This window comes from Uloborus diversus, chromosome 2 (genome assembly GCF_026930045.1).
Source record: "Uloborus diversus isolate 005 chromosome 2, Udiv.v.3.1, whole genome shotgun sequence".
Classification (NCBI taxonomy): domain Eukaryota; kingdom Metazoa; phylum Arthropoda; class Arachnida; order Araneae; family Uloboridae; genus Uloborus; species Uloborus diversus.
Window position 1 is genome coordinate 70,210,759 of NC_072732.1, and position 21,595 is coordinate 70,232,353.

General features: G+C 32.3%; 1 long non-coding RNA gene across 1 annotated transcript in view; it reads left to right on the forward strand.

Annotated features, from left to right (window-relative positions):
* Positions 1–3,476: 3,476 nt before the first annotated feature.
* Positions 3,477–21,595, forward strand: part of LOC129217102 (uncharacterized) — a 164,812-nt gene continuing 146,693 nt past the window's right edge. The window contains exons 1-2 of the long non-coding RNA XR_008580191.1: positions 3,477–3,680; positions 20,837–20,914. This is a non-coding gene — a long non-coding RNA (uncharacterized LOC129217102). The remainder of the gene's footprint in view (positions 3,681–20,836; positions 20,915–21,595) is intronic.

Below are 21,595 nucleotides of genomic sequence, written 5' to 3' on the forward strand. Positions count from 1 at the left end.
TTCTGAACATTTTGATACCTTATTTTTTACCATACGCGAAAAACTTTTCAAGTTATCGTAAAAATGCGTAAACTTTCCCCATTTATGTTAATAGCAGCTGTTTAAGCCTCTTTTTCTCAAGTACCGGTTTCTTCGGTTTTCTCGTTTTGCGCGCATGATATCTCAGAAAGTTTCTCATATATTTCCGTAAAACTTTTTATACATGTTTGTCTGGTATATATTTATGATCTGAACCTAAATTTTAACTAAAAATGAAAGGTAATATTAAAAATATATATATATTTTTGCCCAAAATTTTGGAAATTTTTGATTATGACTTGTAAAATTTCAAAAAATAAATACATAATTTGAAAAAAATTGAACAAATTTAGGTTCATGTCATAAATATAAACCAGACAAACAAGTATGAAAAGTTTAACGGAAATATATAAGAAACTTTCTGAGATATTATGCGCGCAAAACGAGAAAACCGAAGAATCCGGCACCTGAGAAAAAGAGGCTTAAACCGCTGCTGTTAACATAAATCTCTATGGGGAAAGTTTACGCATTTTTACAATAACTTGAAAAGTTTTTGGCGTATGGTAGTAAATAAGGTATCAAATTGTTTAGAATTAAAATATGCATAACATATATTTTTTCCAGAAAGTCGAAAATTTTGAAGGTTAAGGGTCCTTAGACCATTTAAACAAAATAGCAGGTGTGTATACCTTTTTAAGACTTTTTTCAACGAGTCAAATTGTAATGAGCTCTCAATCACAACAAGAACATATCGCGGTCCTTCACGTTCGTTGTAAGAGAGTTCGACTACATCAAACTAAAAAAATATTTTTTTTTCCGTTAATACGCTTTTCGTTTGCCAATGAAAAAAACTGCTTTTTGGCCACACCTAACCCGCGAGCCGTAGGTTTTAGTCCTCAGATCTAAAGCACGTTAACATTTATGAAAAAAGAAAAACACGCTTTTTTTATTAGTTAGAGAGATTTTAGAACCTTGATAAAACATGATAGCATAAGTTTGAAAAGTTTTCAAAATTATTATTTTTGCATAAATTTGTAATCTTTTGATTTTTCTGTAGGTAACCTTCTTAACTTTCCTTTTTTTTTACATTGTTGCAAATGCTGTTCACTCACATCTGTAAGCCTTATGATATACTGTGTGGAGCATGAGGAGTTTTTTTCTTTTTTTTTTTTTTTTTTTTTTGTGAGTTTTGAAAAAGAAAAACGAAAAAAAAGGTCAATAGCTAACATGTTATTATTTTATTGAATAATTAATTATTGTAATTTTATCTTAATAAAAAGCAAAGTATCCTTTTGCAACAAATAAATAAATTAATCTTTCATTATTCAAATTTATTATAACATATGTCTGCATTAAAAAATATATTGCTTTTACAAACCTTCTTAAGGATGTTTTTCAACAGTATTTAAAGTGAAACTACGGAATTTTAATAAACATACTAGCATCTGTAATGTATAACTTTTTACGAACTTGGCGTTAATCTTACATAAAGTATGTTGCTTTAAAAACTGTTTTGATCATCACACATTATATTTTTGAGCATAGTATTGTTTCTGAAAATTTTTAATATATTTTTTTTAATGCCTAAAATCATTTTTTAAAAATGTTTGTTTCATTTTTACTTTTTTTCCTCCAGTTTTTGTTTGGTAAACATTGGCCTCCGAAACATGCATCGACTTTAGTTGGGGTGTTCAGGTGTTGTTAGTGCTTTAGTTTTAATTTGATCGGTTTTATATAAATATTAGTGTCACATTTCTTTGCGACTTTACTATTACAAAATGAGCACCTTTTTACTAATAAACAGTCTCTAACTGTTGCCATGGAATAGCTATTTGCAGATTTTGCTTCACATTCTATATTTCATTATGTTAATATATATATATATATATATATATATATATATATATATATATATATATATATATATATATATATATATATATATATATATATTTTGTTATGACGCTAAAAGTGTATATCTCTTTGCTTTATTTACATAATAAAGAAACTAATAAGAGAAAAATATAAATAATATAATTTTTGGCGTATTTTCTAATAGGAAATCAATCTCCATTTTAAATTTTGACTGTAAAATATTGAACTTTTATAGATACACGTTACATTTGGCAGTTTAAGATTGTCCTAGCTTTTTAGTTATTGTTTCCCAGTTAAACAGTGATTTACTTGTTTCATTTCTTATGTGCACCTTTTTGCTGAATAAGCTTTGGATCTTATTGTACTTAATTATTTACTTTTACGCTTTATTTTTGTACTTTCTTTTTACTGAAACTAAAAGCAAAAACATAAGGAGCAACGGAAGAAAAAGAAAAACGTTGCTAAATAAACAAGAAAAAATCTTCTTTTTATCGCAAGCATCTTCTCAAAGTTTAAAGTTATTTGCTTATTTATTTAGAATTTTTGTTTCGTTTTTCGTTGAAGTAAAACTGTTGCACCCCAACGCTTTTCAGGTAATTTTCCTTTATTACGGTCACCATAAAGAGAAATATGCTATAAAACTAGATTGCACTTTTTACGATCTTCGTTTTAGTGAAGACATAGAAACTGAAAATTTTCATCAACCTTTATAGAGAAAGAAAGCATTGTGATTTTCATAAAAAGGAACGGAAATATTTCATACTAATTGCATTAAGCAAAAAGTAGAAGGATTTTTGTAGACATGAATTTATAATACATTTAAAAAGTTGAATGTTTTAAATTATTTTGGTTGTGTGCGTAAAATTTAACTAGCCACTTTGAAAGACAACAATTTTAAAGGATTCAATTCAACTTTGTTGAAATGCAATTCGCTTTAGTTAGAAAAATTTCTTAAATAAATAAAATTTCTTAAATGCATCTTATGATAGTAATTTTGTACTTTCTTAGGGCATTCTAAATAATTTTAGTGAAAACAAAGATCCATCGAAACATAAATTATCTTTAACGATAATTAAAATTATGAATTATTTTGTTAATAAATTGAAATAGTTCATTTAAGTTAAATTAAATAAGAAAATACCTATGACTAAAATAAATAAAAGAGAATAAGAACAAGCAAAATAAAATAAAACGATCGTTTTGGGGCGTTCAATAAATTTTTATCAGTATTTGACCTAAATAGCTGAGAAACTGAAATACCTTTTTTAGTTCCTGAAGCTTTTGGACCATTGTAGGTTACTTTTATTTATTACCAAAATTAATTGATCTGGTGTAGCAGCATTTTGTGTATCATGAGCCAGTCATTGTGCAAGCATGGGCCAGGCGTTTTTAATTGTTCGTATACCAGGTGAACAAGCAAGCCAAAGAAGAAATTCAATTGAATGGGTAAGGAGCTTTTCAACATTGCATGCCATGTGTGATTTAGCATTGCTGTGTTGGATTATGGCTGATGGCACGCACTGAATGTATAAAAGGATCACGGGTTCCAACACCTCAGAGATGTGGCACTGACTGTTCGACAATCTGATCTATAGGGGTGCGCAGTGGAAAATCAATGCCACCCCAAACCTTTATACTAATTGCAGGACCAGTGTGGCATAACGCTAGAGTTCCACTGCTTTTCACCACGGTGTCTCTAAACTCGAATCTGACCATTATTATTTCGCAGTCTGAAGAGTTGAGAATCCTTGTTATAAAAGATAAAAAGATCGCCAGCTAAGCATAAGGTAAGGATAAAAGGTATTTTTAGAAATAGTTTTGGCGACAGAAAGCTATAAAAGGATGTTAACAGGTGTACAGGAGCACTAAATGGGAAATTCAAGCTTTTTATTGAACATGAAACATCAGTTGATCTTGGGGTGGCTGATCATAACCTTTCACCGCTGCCTTGTAAATACCAATGTTCATAAAATTCACTCCGATAACACAAAATGGTAGCACCGTATTAATGGGTCACAGCCAGACGCGTAGCGTGACTAAGCATTTTTTTTTGGGGGGGGGGGGACCACCAAGGCTACCGCCAAGAAAGCGGTTGCTCCCCCCCCCCGTTTTTCAGAAATCTGGCAGCCAATTTAGAGATTAAAATAAAATAAAATTAAAAAAAAGAAAAAAAAAAAAAAACAGAAAGGAAACTTTGCATTCTTAAGAAAATAGAATAGAAATAATAAGTGAACAAATAGAATAAAGATGTCAAAAAGTTTTTTTCAGCAGAATTTTGAAAGCAAATGCAATTTTCGGATATTATTTAGGAACAGCCAAGGTTCTGCATTATGATTAACCTACTTGAGAGCCGCTGAAAGGAAAGTTCTGAACATTGTTTTTAACCGAGCTTCAGTCAAATGAAAAATGGATTGTTAAATAAACATAACTTTATGGGGGTCGCTGACATAATTACATTTCTATCTTTTTTTATCTTTTGCGATATCAAAGATGGCCCACAATAGTATATTTTAAATTGTTAATTTTCGAAAAATTTCAGGGAGTGGGACCCCGGATCTTTTTTTCCCTGAACACGTTCTAAGATCGTATAAAACTGTTTTGAACTACACATGTTTCGGAAAAAACTCTTTAATTTTCTTAGAAAAAATATAGCAATTGGGTTTTTTTTTTTAATTTCAATCTCGAAAAATGGCCGGGGAAACGCCCCCACACCGCTTTTCCACCCTAAATTCACATTTGCATAGATTGTCTAAATGCATTTTTAAGGCCATACAAATGAAAAAATAGTTAATCTTCTTGATTTTTGTGCTAATTTCTTTATAGTTCTGGGGCAACTTGTTAAGTCCAGCAAGTTGGGGGGGGGAGGAGTGTTCCCTCGTGCCCCCTCGACGCTACGCCTATGGTGAGAGCAACGTCAATTTTACCCGCCTAAAAGACTTGTTATTTAAATCCAAACGTACGACTGTTTGTTACTGGATCCTTGTCTGTTAGTGGTTAAATGTTGAATAAGTCCATAAGTTATCTCTTCAAATGTCCAAAGCTAAATATGACTTTAGGACAGATATCGCAAAGGTATGAATGAAATACTAAAAAACAGCAAATAAATTAAATTAGATGAATAAGTTGAATGTATGCGTAATACAACTACATAAATAAGGGCCAGTTCAAATAGTTTACTCATAGAGCATAAAATTTTTCTTACTTTTCGGAACGTTAAGCAAAAGAAAAAGTAAGATTTTCTGCAATATTTATTAATGTTTTTATTGGTTATTATTAATCTTTTAGTAGAAAATTGAAAATAAATAGCCAAGACCAATGTTCATGTAAGTATTTCAATCAATTTGAAAACATATTTCAGGGCAAAAATAACTTTATTAAAATATTTTTATTTCATAACATTATTGTTTCACAAAACTAATCAAAATTTTATTAAACTCTAAAATACTGACTCATTAAACGTTCATTGTGTATTAAGGAAAATACATTTTAACTCAAGAACACAGCATTATGATAAAAAACTGCAGTTGCTAGAATAAAATGCCAATTTCTTCTTGAAACGCAATATATAAGGCATATTTTTGAATGGGAAAAGCTACATAAAAGGAAGAGAAAACGCAGTGCTGCAATCAAAGAAAAATAAATCCTTCAGAAATTGAAGCAAAAAGATTTAAAGTTAGATTTTTGCCGTTCCAGGATATTGAAGGTGGGGTTTGCATTTTAGACGTTTCGCTTTCTTCTAAACTTAGCTACACTAAAACGGAATATGCTGTGACAAAATAAGCCTTAGTTTTAGTTTTTATTCCCAAACATAAAATATAGTTTTGTATATTTATAATATTTTATAATTCATACGCATACAAAATATTTCTTAACGTTTTTGTTGTTTTCTTATGCAAAGATTTATGCTCGAAATTTTAACTAATTCGTTTTTTTTTTTTTGCCCAAACTAAACTAAATCATCTGGGTATAAATCTGTATCATTGTTTTATTTTTTCTTTAACTTTTGTTAACATTTGATTTCAGTTATCTTCGAAATCGTTTGCAAACGAAATGAAAATTATAAAAAGAATGAAGAAATTACGTCGGCAAAGGCAATTGGGATTCGAAAGTGGCAGAAAACTTGAAGATACATTTTTTAAAGAAAAAATTCTGATGTTTCACAAATTGATTACATTGTGCTAAGTCACACTTAAACTTATTTCTATTTACATAGTAGGGGAGGGTGGCCCAAAGCGGGTAGGTCACCTAAAGCATGTAGGCCTTCATATGTCCCTCGAAGGTATGTAAGCGGAGATGCATATATACGTATATCGTGTTTACCCGAACACCACCGAGTTTTAATCAATCTCAGCGAAACAGCAGTGAAGCGGCATAGCGCAATCAGGCTTAAAATTTTAAAAATGACATTTCTAAAAAAACATGTAGTTTTGTAACTTGTGATTAGTTTTAAATTTAAGGTTATAATTATTGAAATAAAAAGCGTGCCTTCCTGCAAAGCGGTTTTACGATTTGATCCGTCATTTAATTTTAATTTATTGACACATGTGCTGACTTAGATTTTTTTTAATAGGCAAAGTATAACTTTAAAAAGTGTCTTTTTAGGATGGCAATTAATTAGTCTATTAATTTAATCAGTTAATTCTTTGTGTTTTATAAACAAATGTGCTGGCTTTAAATTGGATAAGTACAACTTTTTATTATATTTTTTTTAGTTTGGCAGGTAACTAGTCAATTATTTTAAGCATTTGTAACTTTTTATTTGATTGGCAAATGTGCCAAAACACAATTAGTTAAGTTTACCCACTTTGGGCTCCCTGGAAGGGTATTTCAAATGTTTGGAAAGTTTGGTAATAAATAAATATTGGGTTTGGGAAATAATAGAAAAAACACTTTTTATTTTGAAGTTCAACTAGTCTACTTTTGGGATCGCAATAAAAAAAATTGGGGGTTTTTTTTTTTTTGGACATTAACAGTATTTATGTCCCACTGAAGTTAGTACACAGCTTGATGGTAAGTATAAAGCATTCATGAGGAGAAGACACTTCGGAACGCCTTCCCGAAGGCAGAGCTAATTTTAGCGCGGGGGTGATCGCTACCGCTTGCAATTGAGACAACCCTAACTTTGGCGGGCATTTAAATTTGCGAAAATGTATTTGTGTTCTTTCCTTTCGTTTCTAGCTTCGCGTAATTGTCGTCTACGGGGAATTTTTACCTTTTAAACTTAAAATTTCAGAACTATGAATATTGTATTTACAAAAACAAAAGTGAGGTATTTTATTTTCCGAATGAAACATTTCTATTAAGGATAGGCTTTCTGAACTTTAAACGATATCCTTTTAAACACTAACGTCCTATATTCGAAATTGCAAGTGCGCTGATAAAAAAAAAGGGGGGGGGGCAGGAAAATTTCATTGCCACATAGATTGTGGCATTGAAATGTTAAGGGTTGCGTTCTTTTTGAAGACTTAGTATCTCTCTCTATTTCCCTCTCTCTTTTCTTGAAGGAGGGGGCGGAAGGTGACTCATCGGCTCTTAGGGGCTGGGACTTTGATGCATCTGTATGGATTGTACAAAATTTCAGATCATATTTAGTGGATATACAGTTAGTAGATCTACAGTAGCAGTTTTTTTTTTTTTTTTTTTTAAATGCTGAAAACATTATTCGAACAAAAGTCCCCCCCCCCCCAAAAAAAAAAACCCTGGTTGAACCAAAGGCGGGGGACTGGCCAATTCTTCCAGAAAGGATTTACATGTGAGAAATAAAAGTAAATTAGAAAACAATAAAAAAATCAATCTGAAATATATTAATGCAATTGACTATTAAAATCAAGATTATTTCTCTAAGTATTGCATGAATGTTAATGTTTAAAAATATGTAATAATTTTCGATGCGTTATGAAACGTGACTTTGGTTGGAATACTGTTTTAAAGTTATAGGTTCATCGGTAGTGCCGTCTTAAGACATGACGACCACCCCCAGGGCGAGTATTTGCCAGCGCGGGAGAGTAGGGTAAACCAACTTCTTTTCTGGGGGGGGGGGGAGCAGAAACGAAGTTAGTTATAACACTTCAATACACAGTAGCTTAACGTTCACACGGATTGTCCATAAAGGATGTTACAATTCACCTTACCCTCTCTCCTTGTCACATCTCACACAATGTTCGAAAAACATATTGCTATAACGAACGCTTTTATTTGGACCAAAATGTGTAAAGTCACATTTCTTGTAATCCCCTCCTCCCCCCCTTGAGACTAACTGTCGGAAGTTCATGAATCCCGAACCCTCCCTCCCTACCCTTTTCAAGCGTGACATCATTTGAGAACGGCTCCTTAGCTTTGCTCAAAGTCACCAAAATCGCACTAACAATTGTTTTAAGGAAAAAGACCGGCTTCCACCTCCCCCCTGGATAGCGCTAGTCACAATTTTTTTTATGATCATGTATGTTTTTTAACAAAGAATCATAACGCACCCCGGCAAGGAAAGTGACACAATTCAAAATTTGGGAAAACCGTACCGGCTATTGATTTAAAATCTAAATTTAATGCTCTTTCTTGACACAAAAATCGCAAAGTTAGCTCACCTAAATGGTGCGGGGGGGGGGGGCAATGTGCGATATGTTGAACAACTGAATAAGTTGACTTGAGCAATGTTTCTTGCTAAAAATTACGCCTTTTACATTCAGAGTCAAGGACGGATCCAGAGACTATTCAAGGAGGGGCGATTGATTTCATACCCTTACCCTTTTATAAATTCGCAAACCTCCGCACCCCCCCCCCCTTCCAAACACCATGAAAGATCGTCTCATTTCAGTTATTTTGGGAGGGGGGGGGGACTTTCTTTTGTACAAAATTGCACAGGAGTTTACCAAACCCCATCGATTACCAAGGTGTCCCATAATAGTTTCTCTTTTTGAAGGGGGAGGGGACTTCAATTTTCGAAACTTTCCTGAGAAGAGCCCTTGAACCATAACCCTATTTATTATCACTAAAACCGTCTAAAATCGAGTTTTTGGAACTTTGAAATACTTCCTATATAAAGTTCGGATCCCTTCACTAAAGTGTTAAGACATGTGGTACAATTTCATTTTCCAGACAGCAAGAGCTTCGTAAAACTATTGAAGATAGGGTAAAATAATTTTCAACTTCAGTATCAAAAATATGCCGTGGAAAAGTTCTGTATCTCGACTCAAGGAAGGGGGCCAATGCCCCTCCCTTGTATCCGTCCTTGTTCGGATCTGTATTAGAATACCGGCAACAAACTTTTGCCTATTTTATGATCCCAGCACGTAACGCTATTCCGGAAGAACTGGAAGAACTGAAGGGTCATTCCATAAAAATGTCAACCTCAACCTCAGAATTTTTTTTCCCACAAAGCCTTAATTTTGACCTATCATTTCATTCAGCATACTTTCTAGTACATAAACCCAGTAACAGTTTGCAAAAATTTCATTCGGTGTTTTTCTTCTGGCTCTAAACGTGCGAGGTTGTAGAAAAGGCTTAGCATGTGCAAAAAAACATGCGTCTACGTTTTCTTCTGTAATGTAAAAATTTTTGCAAATTTTTAAAAGTTTAATGTTTATTCTAAACGATTAGATGTTGGATGAATAAAATTGACTGTTCTTTTTGCATACATTATAAGATAAGTATTTTAATTAGTTTGGTTATTTCACTGAAAATATTTACGTTACGTTAGTCACGAAAATGAACTATTTTCTGCTTAAAAACTAAACCAGATGATTGAATCAAACAGCACTTTTTATTTTCTTACATCTGTGTCATATCTACTTAAAAAGTGCAAAATATTTATTTTAGTATCATTAGATATAAAATAATTGGTGTGACTAACGTAACATTTGAGCTGTGACTAACGTAACAGTTTGCATGTGACTAACGTAACATTTTGAAAATGACTACTAATACTTAAAACTTATTTAATTTAATGTACGTTTTCATGAACAATTTTGAATATGTAGGCATTCTGTATTGATTAAAAACATAAAGGGTGAAAAATACCAGTAATATTACATTGTAGACCTTCTGTTTACTTAGAAAAATCCCTTTTTAAAGGTCTTTATCAAGATACTTTCAATTTAAAGAATTATTAAGAAAGAAAAAAGGTGAGTAAAGCAAAATGAGTACTCTGCTGAATGTGCGTTCAGCACAAGAATCCAAGCTTGAGAATTAAGATAATAGAAATACAGTCTTAACAAAGGAGAACGTTTCTATTTCTTAAAAAATACATCTCCACCAATTATTAAAATGAAGTAATGGCTGCTCGTTGGAAAACATTTGAAGATGTTACATCATGATACAGTGACAAAAAGCGCTGCGGCCATATATTTCAGAAAATGCAAGAATGATCATTTAGAAATTCAAACATTTGCGGTGATATCTGGAATTATAATGCATTCTGCAAAAACTTTCGAATATTTTTTTTCTTCAATATTACATTTTAATTCAAAAGGATGCACAACACTATTCGTTCGATGAATCAGTAAATCTTTAACAATAATATGCTATTGAAAAGTACTACGGAGTTTATGACGATAACTATCGGCAGAATACTAGAATTCGGTGAAACTATTAACTTGCAGAAAGTTAATTTTTTAAAGGAGAGATAGTTGGGATTTTATCAGCCCAAAATGATGTTATTCAGTTTGTAAAAGCAGTTTTTTTTAAATTTATTTTTATTTATTTATTTATTTTTGCATATTTAAATTGACTTAATTGAACTGAATCCTTCCATTCAATTTCTTACACTAATATAGAAAAAAAGTAAAGAAAGAACCATAATGCAACACAAAGAAGGTTCCTAAAAAGTGTAAAAGTAATATAAAGAGCAAGAGATTAATTACAAAAAGTTTTTTATATACATTCATTGCTTGTTATTCGATGGTTACGTTAGTCACGTTACGTTAGTCACACACAGTTTTTCGTAAAAGTGCCATTAAGGGCCAAAAAGGATTCATCTGTAACAAATCTGTAGTACATTTTTAAAAATAGATTGTTTACTTCTTACAAATATATCGGCCAATTTTAAATGCCTTCATAAATTTCAGAAAAATTTGCCTCGTAACATAAGCATTGTTTCTCAGGGTTGCAAAAATGTTACGTTAGTCACGATGCCTTTTTTGGTGAAAAAACACCTGCCAGCTCTTATTTTGCTTCAAATTCTTGGTAGAAATGAAAAATAGTCACCTTGTACATTTTAAATCTGCATATTAAACCAAAACACATTGAATTTTACTCCCGGTGTAAACAAAAAGAGTTTGAAAATCAGCTGCGAATGTTACGTTAGTCACTATGGAATGACCCTGAACTACTTTTAGAGTAATCGAAAAAAACTTGAAAAAATGAAGCATATACATTTTTTCGTATTTACAAAAATTAAAAAGGTCAAAAAAGTAACATAAAACGTTGTTTCAAGCACTTATTCAATTATTCTGTAGATAACCATACTGGCATGTGAAAAGCTTTAAGTTTTGTTTTGTTCCTTTTTTCATTTCTGAAGAATAAAAGCCATATTGAAAAAAAAAATAGTACTAAAGTACTGAAATGTGTCACACAGAGTGCAACTTACCTACTGTGGCTTCCAAAATTGTTCGCACGCTTTAAATGTGTGTGGTTAAAAATGAAGTGCCTAGGAATTGAAATAGTAGTTCGATACTTTTTCATACTGTCTCTACACGATTACATCAACCCAACATTTTTTTACAAAATATTGACTGTTTGAAATGGGCCAAAAATGAGATGACAGAGAAATATTTTCTGAAAAATTCGAAATTATAGTTGTCTGTCGTTTTCTTTTTTTATTATTTTTTCAATGCAGTGCTAGTTAAAAAAAACATTTGGTATCAATTTTTGCTTGTTTACTTCACAAATTCTGCGTATTATTTTCAAAATGGCTCGAATTTGCAAAGTAACAACAAACGCAATCCGAAAATGTTTTAATTCTTCATTGTATTCGAAGTAAAACAGTTCGAAATATTGCAAAAGTAGTTCATTTATCCCATACTACTGTGTAATACTTAAAAAAACGCTTTAAAGAAGAAAATTGAATCGTAAATAAGGTGAGAAATGGTTGACCAGCAAAGTTAACAAAATGCGATCAGCGATTTATAATATTAGAAAATGCCTGAAAAACCCACGTTTGAGTTCTGTGAAAGTTTCAGCAAAATAGAATGAAACATTTTCGTTCCAATTTCCCCTGTAACTGTTCACCGTGTTTGCAGAAAATGTTTAGTTAGTGTGAAAAACAGAAAGTTTAGGTTTTCCTTTGCAAAATCAATGATAAAAACCCGAAACGTATAGAAATACACTGCAAATCTTAACATACTTTTAAGTCGAACAATTGTCTTTGTAGCTCACCTTTTTTTCGAGAGAGAAGGTGGTAGGTAATTTCTTAGAAAATTATAGAACACTCGTGTTCCTCCAGTGCGATAACGATGGCCAACTGGCAACCTTTCTCAGTGTTGGTCTGAAGCCTCATCCCCAAAAGAGGCATATAGAATCTTCCGATACCACGTGTTGGGGGCGTGGCCAAGTCTCAACTGCTGAAAAACGGACAATATAATCTAGATTCTCATCTATCGGATTTTTCATAGGCTGTAAGCTCTACTTTTTGTATTGCAAAAAATAATTACACAACAAAATTTACTCTAATAAAAAGTATTTTGTCACACTGAAATTAATGCACAGCTTGAAGGTAAGTACAATCTTGTCGCTCTTCACGCGGGTTTTTCACAGACAGGAAGCTTTGTTTTATGAATTGAAATAAATATTTAGATAACATGTTGTACCTCCATTAAAAGCATGTTTGTCTCACTGAAAAAAATACATAGCTTAAAGGTAAGTTCCATCTTACTCTGAAAATACTAGTTCCGATGTGCGAAGAATTGAACGATTTTACTTTTTTTTTCCTTTTACATAATAAATCAGTATCGTATTCGCAAAAAAACGAGCTGATGTGTGCATCACATGACTTCCTTTTACACCAATTTAATGCTATTTCCCTATTATTGCAATTTTAATGGGATTCTCTCTCTAACTCTTTAAATATCACTAGCAATGGCCACATTGAAAGCAGATTTAAAAAAAAAAAAAAAATCGCCAAATTTTTCGACAAGTTGGCGACAAAACTTGGCAACCAAAAGACTGGCGATATATCGCCAAGTGACCGCCAAATTATAACACCACTTGAGTTTGCATCGAAATTAACAATGATTTCCCCCCAAAAAGGTGCAAAAGACCCCTTTAGAAACACCCGAATGCAACCAAAATAGGAGGTGCACAACTAGACCCCACTACGAGTCTATGTACCAAATTTCAACTTTCTAGGACATACCATTTTTGAGTTATGCGAGATACATACGCACATACGCACATACGCACATACGCACATACACACATACGCACATACATACAGACGTCACGAGAAAAGTCGTTGTAATTACCTCGGTGATGGTCAAAATGGATATTTCGCGTGTCTATACATTCTTAGGCACTTTTCCGCATGTGGTCGAATCGAAAAAAAAACTCAACATTCATTTGGGGGTGAGCAAAATGGAAATTAAGGGCGATTTTTGAGTGAAAATTTTTTCGCGAATACAATACTTCCTTTTTTGTAAAAGGAAGTAAAAAGAAAAAAAAAACACTCAAAAAGCTGCCTAAATTTTCATTCTGCTAACTCCCGAATAAACGTTGAGTTGTTTTTTCGGCTCGACCGCTTGTGCATATCTACCTAAGAACATATGGACATCTGCAATTTCAATTTTCACGATACCTGCGTTAATTACCATGAGTTTTCTCATAACGTCCGTGTGTACGTATGTACGTATCTCAAATAATTCAAAAACGGTATGGCGTAGAAAGTTGAAATGTGGTATTGTTAAACTTGTGGTTTTAAGTTTTAGGATATCATAGAATTAAATTCATATTTTTAGCTGGAAAAGGAAAATATCCTTTGGATCGTATGACCGTTAGATCGTTATGCATCTACTCAACATCATTGCGTTGCTAAAATGATAAATCTGCACAAAACGTCTCTAACAATAAATATACCAAGCTGAACGAAATAAATAACTTGAATGATTTGACTTGCCAAACTCCTTTATTACATGGATACTTCACACAACATTGCTACATTCGCTGGTGTGCACACCGGAGGTATTAACTACTAATTGAGCAAAACTAGGATATTACAAAACACAGAGCACGAAGAAAAATGCATTAAGTTCGATTACATCATCATCAGTTCATACGAAGGTTTGATTACATCATCATTGGATATCACTGAACGTTTGAAATGTTGGATCATTTTGTCTTTTTCTATAGGAAAAGTTCCTTCCTCGGAATCGAACTGTCCATGGGAAATTTAGTGAAACATACTTGGCTTAAAGTCCCTCAACTAAACATTTTGTAGGCGCGGTCTATCCCTTAATTTGTCGTTGTTCGTTAAATAATCACCATGGTTCAGTTGGGCCTCTTGAGGATCAGATCAGGAACTCAGTGGCATCTTTGTGCATCCACTTTACAATTAGGCGGAATTTCCTGGAAATTTTTCTCTTGATCAAAATGGTAGCTGTTGAGGTATTCACATATTTATTCAATCATTGAAGGCAACTGGCTGCCTTTCTTTGGAATTTGAATTTCCATTTCGAAGGCAAAATAAAATGGCGTTGAAGCGCAAGAAAGTTTCGCCTAGACAACTTCATCGTTAAAATTTGCAGCAACTAATTACAACGCTCAAAGAAACATGATATGTTCTCTTTGAAAAGAGCGGGAAACATTTTCCTTGGTTGCACGAGCCCATAGCAACAGCGATCCTGCACGTTGATTTGTTCCTCTGATTCTTACACAGTGATATTTCATATTTTAATCACGCTAGGTCTGCATAGTGCTGCCATTTGTTTCGGAACAGCTGAAACATGTGTTACTCTTCTTTTACAGGTATGTACACCCCTAGTTGTGTCTAGTTTTGCATTTTTCCTTTTGGTTGCATCTGGATGTTCCGAAAGGAGTCTTTTACACTTTTTTCGGAGAAAATCAGTGCAGACTCAATGCAAACTCAAGTGATGTTATAATTTGGTGAACATTTGCCGATATATCGCCAAGCTTTTGGTCGCAGTTTTGTAAGAAATCTTGGCGAAATTTGACGCTATTGTCGATATTTGAAGAGGTATCAGTTGAATCACGTTAAAATTTTCGATATTGGGAAGCGTAATCTCTATAAAACGCGATATTGCTACTGCTCGCGACAAACAAGGGGTTAAAATATTTAAAGTGTTTCCTTGCTAATCCAAGGCACTATTATCTCTAAATTGGAGAAAAATAAAGTCGTGTAATGCACACATCAGCTCGTTTAAGTAGGTTTAAGGGAAGTCAGTTTGTATTTAATCGCGGTTATTGGTGTTTTGCACACATAAGAGTTTCTTCTCTTTTAACGCACGCATAAATAGTTTTGTTCAAAGTAAACATGTTATTGTCAATCTCATACGATAATTTGGAGGCAAATTTTAAAAACCAGTAACTGATTTTCTCTGAAATCTTATCCTTATCATATTGTTAAAGAACATGTTTTACTCCGACAAAGCACATTGAAACATATTTAAACTTAAGCACTAAGAAAAGTATAAGAAAAGCAATCAATAATTTAACATGGCATTTAAACAAAAAGTAACTTAAAACTAAAAAAAAAAAATTCTTTGATCATTTGGAAGCACATAAATAATGCACAAACGTTTCAAAGCTAAACAATCCAAAATCTGTGCTTATTTATCCTTCAACGATATCATATAAGGTATGAGTTGTGTATTTGCTTAAGCGAAATGCAAAGATTATCTCTTTTTACTTTTCACTTCCAATACTACTGTAACGCTTCACTCCTTTCTCAAAGTATATGAGACACATTTAAACAAAAAGCAAATATTTGATTAACTTTCAGGTACTGATTCACTTTTCCAGAGACATATCTTTCTGATTCAATATCTATTTATAACGATAATGCTACTTTCATCTAACACCCTCATATTGATTTAAAAATCAATGGGGAACGTGTCGAATCAAAATATCCTCCAAGCCTTTTGGGAATGTCAATTAGCAAAATGCAGGAAAATTGGAACTTTTGTTCATTACGTCTGAGAAATATGACTTACGGCTTCATGGTTTGCTCTTTAATTCTTAAAAAGGAACAAAAACATGTGCGTGGTGATTGTTCAGTTTAAGACAAATGTCTATTTTTAAAATTTTAATTACGAGAAAATAATTATTCATGCATTAAAGTCGTAAGTAAAAGAAAATATAGGATTATTTAAAAGACGTCAAAATTAGGGTAGAGATAGTTTTAAGTATAGTTTAGGGGATAAAATGGATAATAATGCAATCAATGTAACAAAGCAAAGCAATATAAAACAAGTTTTAGTTAAAACTTGCCGCCAGATATTTTACTTCGAAATTACTTTACTTGATAATACTTTAAATATGCGGGTCATACAAGTAAGTCCGACAGTAAAGGTATTTGTCATTTGAGAAACGTTAAACGTTACATACTTGAGATGAACTGAAAACTTAAATTTTGCTTAAAAAATGATTTCATGAAATGAAAAAACGTTTTTGCAATAACACTTTTTTATTGGGTTGGAAGAAAGATCTTTGCAACTTACTCATAATCTTCCCCAGAGCTTTTCGCATATTGAACTTTTTAACAGGGATAGAGTAACAAATATTTGCAAACCCAACGAAACGCGCTACATGCATAGAAGGCCATAAACTGATAGTCACGAATCAGGTCTCGAACAATAATCAAATATCAGAAAAAAAAACATTGTACACAATATTTTAGTTTATAAGAAAGATTCAAAGCAGTTTTTGAATTTTGCTTCCCACAGCTGTCGAATTACAACATACCGACAGTCGCAAGCTTTCATCGACTGCTGAGTTGACTTTGTGACCTTTGTACAGAGATATAGAGCGTAGTTTTATATCCGTCAATTAAATGTCTGTATGATGCCTTTATCGCTTATAATTATAAACCGAAATAGACCGACCATAAGGAGCTGACATTAAACTGCTCATTTCAATGAACCAGTTCAGTTGAATTGCAATTTATTTGATCACACCAATGGAATCCTTTTAATATTAGAAATCTTTTGATTAACTGGGGATAAAATAAAACTAACTCTTTGAGCCCAAGCGTCTGCATTTTAGTTGCGTTTTAAGCATTGAATATACATATGTCTTTGTATTAAACATTCCTTGACATAGAATGAATAGTCTTACAATAAAGAATATGCACCTATGTGCATAAAAATTAAATGAGTCAATTAACCATCGTTTTTAAGCCTAAAAAACGTTGGTTAATTGATTCATTTAGTCTAACATTAACTACACGGTAGATAAAGCCTACATATTGCGTAATTCAATTGCAAAAAATATTTAATATGTTTTTTTTTCTTCTTAAAAAAAAAAAAAAAACAAGATCAATAAATTTACTTAAAAAACCCCATCACACTCATTTACAAGTACGCAAAACTTATATAAGGAGTACATTAGATCGCTCTCGAAAACCCACTATCTTATACTCCTTTTACATTTGAAACTATCAAAGAGCTTAAATCTCATAGCAAAAATTTCAGTTGAAACTCAATCAACAGGAGTACCTATATGGCTTACATTTGAATACTAAGTTTTCTGCAATACTTTGTTTCTTAGAGATAGATACAATTGAAAGTCTCAAACGTAGTGAGAAAATTTTGTTTGGCACTTTCTTGGGGCATTTTTTTAAACACTAGTCCACTTGTATGCATTTTGTTTCAGATCTTTGTAGTTTTTGAGGTATATCAGTCAATCGAAATAAAAAAAGATGTCTGATTATATCCTATCCTTTGAATCCAATGACTTTTAAAGCTGTTCAGCACTAGTTTCCTCTGAAGTCCGTCCGCAAGCGCATGTATTATTTATTAAAACTAATAGGTATTTCAACTTTAGGGAAAAAGTTGTGATTCCGCCATCCTTATATATTATTTTTGGAGCCTGTTTTTTGTTCCTATGCGAGATCTTCCTTAATTCTTGATCGATTTCTTTGATTTACAACTTATTTTAAAGTTTATGGTGCAAGCTAATGACGAAATATAGGCCCACAATCTAAAAATTGCTTTTTTTCAGTCAAAAAAAACCTGTTTTAAAGAACCAGAATGAGGTTTTCTGTTAAATTTATAACTTTAACTTTCACTGTGACCGACAGAGCTTAATAGCTCGATCGGCAGAGAGTTCGACTGGTAACCAGGAGAATGAGTGTTTGGACCCATGTCCGGACAATCTGCATCAAAAAATTAGCGAAATATGGCACATTGCATGGACATTTAATAACAATGAATAACAAATATGAGGAAATAGAATAAATGAGTTGAAAACGCTCTTTGCTGTTATGAAAACGTGATGCAACATGGAGCTAATTGATTCTTAATTGTAAGGCTTTTTTTTAAAGCTTTGGTTTCGGTCAGAAAATTAAAGCATAATGTAAGAGAAAATATAAGTATCAGGTTTAAGATTTCAGACTACAATGGAATTGTTTTTTGTTCAGAAAAAAAACAATAAATCGTATATTGAAATATAGATTCTTCTTATGAGTTTTTAACTCTTTCTACAAATAAAAAAAAGATTCTACCTGAAATTGAAGGGTAAAAAATATTTTTTTTCTTTCTGCAAAAACAAATAGCCTATCACATTTTTTCTACATTCGAAAAGCTACGCATAAAAAAGAACACAGTTCAAATTATTTTGTATTTTAAACGTGCTGTTAAATGATGAACACGTGCTGCCATCTAAGCCATAACGGTTTATGCAGCCTGCGATGAAAAATTGTAAAAATTTTCCAAAAAAAAACAACAATTATCTTTAATATCTTACCTTGTTATTTCTGTGGATTATTTTTCTGTCAATATGCGAGATCTTTCTTATATCTTGAAGAAATCCCCACCCCTCTTTTTAAAATTTATCAGGCCAGCTAATGACAAGAAATAGACGGTCTAAAAATCAAGTTTTCGGAAGCAAAACGCCCCTTGCTGTTGCAAAAACTTAATGCAGTCTGTAGTTATTGTATTATTTTTTTTTTCTTTTTAAACCGAATTTATATACAATTTTCCAACTTTTTACGTCGCTTTCGGCAAAATAAATAAATAAATAAATAAAATAAGTAAAATAATAATAATAATAACTTTTTTTTCTTCTTCTTTTAATAAAGCAGCTTTAAAGCTCTGGACTTAGTTGTTCGGTTAAATTGATAATTTTTTGTTCGGTAGAGCGTTCGGCTATAAACTATCTGAACTACGGGCAAGCCTAGGCTCCCCGACATAATAGAAAATTTATGTTAACATTACGCATTACATGTACTCATAACATACTACAAATAACACACGTAAATAAAAAAAATGTAATGGGAATGCTAATTGGTGTTTCGACTCCTTCATACAGGCTACAGTTATCATTCAGATAGGTTGACTGTTAATCGAAGGGTATTCTTCCTTTTTTTAAAGCTTTGACTCCGTCCAGACCACTAAACATAATGTAAGCATAAAAAAGTATTAAATTTACCTCAAGGGAATCCATTTAGTGCAGAAAAACATTTTCATTGTATGCTGAAATGTAGACTTTTCTAATAGTAGTGTTCGACCTTTTGTAAAAATGAAAAAATGCTACGGCAAATTGAAATTACGAGATTCACTGAGTAAACCTGTAACTATTTATGGAAATGCGATATAAAACATTAAAATTATTATCAAATTCTTTAATAGGAAATCCTTTTCTACTCATCTGCTTTCGGCTGGAAAAAACATATATATACATTTTGTCTACATTCGAAAAATTACCTTTAAAAAACGAAATCAGATCAACTGGTTTTGGTTTTGAATTTTAAGTATTAGATTAAAAGAAAACCATGTGCGGGCACTGAAGCCGTTACGGTTAAAGTAACCTGCTATGGGAAATTGTTTAATATTCAAAAATAAGAAGCCTTATTGTCAATCTAATTTATTACTTCTCTATATTGTTTGTTTCAATCGCTACGTGAGATCTTCCTCATTCTTTAATCAAATTCCCTCTTTTACGAATAATTTTAAAACGTATCATGCTTGCTAATGACAAAATATAGCCGCATGATCTTTTTTTTTTCCGGCAAAAAGCTTTTTCGCTTTTTTATTACGCATTCCTTCAATGAATAGCATTCGAAAAGGAAGGCGCAATTGCTAGGTTTGTTGGAGTGTCGTGCTGTTAATCAGAATGGCGCCAGTTCAAATCCGTGCCAATAAATATCTCTTTAATGTTTTTTTTTTCGATAAAATCTTACATGGGCAGGACTGTATTTTTCACAACCTGTTTTTTCACATGCACAATTACTGCTTTTTCACGAGTCACTCAGCCACACTTTTAATGATTTTTATATTTGCATTGAAAATACGTTCAACCAAAAGGTGAGCGATGATCAAATTATCACAACGTTGTGTTCTGAACGAGGTTTTGTTACTGATGCCTTCAAATAACATGCCTTCCCTTGTGCGCTTACTTTTTTCCGTTTGCTTTCTTCGGTTCTTCTTCATAATGTTCTTTCTTTGAAATTTTTAAAGAGCGAAATGCCTTATGTAACAATTCGAAGCACAGTGCGGAGTTCCGCACGGGTGGACTAGTCTGTTAAATTAATTGATATAAAAACAAATCAACGTCTTGTATTGACTACGCTTCTTCTGTATATATCTGTTCTGTATTTTTTCCTTTCATGACTTTTTCATATATAGATATCAAGCTATGAAACTAAAAACGTTTTATTGCTCCACCGTTTTTGAATGATTTAAATCAAAAATGACAGAGATTCTAAACCGCGTTTCGTTCGATTCCTATTAGCTGTTTTTAGTTACAGCTGAGACAAAATTCTTATCCACAAAATAACGCATAGGTATAGTCAGACATTTGAAAAAAAGTTTCAAGATGTGAGTTTTCAAGACTCAGGATGTGCGTTTTCCTACCACTATATGTAAGTGATCCTTTCGGTTTAATTCAATGTATTTATTCAGTTGTGTTTGACATAATTGGTTTGATTTAAGCTATGGACTTAATGATCTAAGCATTTTGTTGTGTTTGGTTTCCATCGCGTAGGACAGAAAACCGCCATATTAGCCGATAGCATATTCTTTTTTTCGTCTCCTACCAGGATTCTCTCAATGTGCCTCGTATTAACACGAAATGAACTCCGGTGAAAAAACCTAAACTAATAATAATAATAATAATAATAATAATAATTTCTTACACTTGTTTTGATGTTTACTCTAACACAAGTATTTGTTTGTAATTTTTTTTATTAACATGTTTTTAAAACATTACCTTTTTTACAACAGAAGGTACTCAAAAACCCAAAAATTGAATGGTAGATGAAATGTCAGGCTTTTCCCCTACTGTTTCATACGCCTGCTATAAACGTAACGTTAATAAATGAGTTAAAACCATTACAACTGTCAGATAACTTATTTTTTACCTCGTCAAAACTAGGCACGAATTTACTTTTTTGCGTAGGACTTTTCTTAACATGTTGTACATTAAGAAGTTATTAATACTCACCTGTGATGAATTTCTTTATTAAATTATTCCAACTGGGAGCATTAAAATATTCCATTAAAAGAACTTTCACGTATTATTCAAATCTTGGCAATTTCTTTCA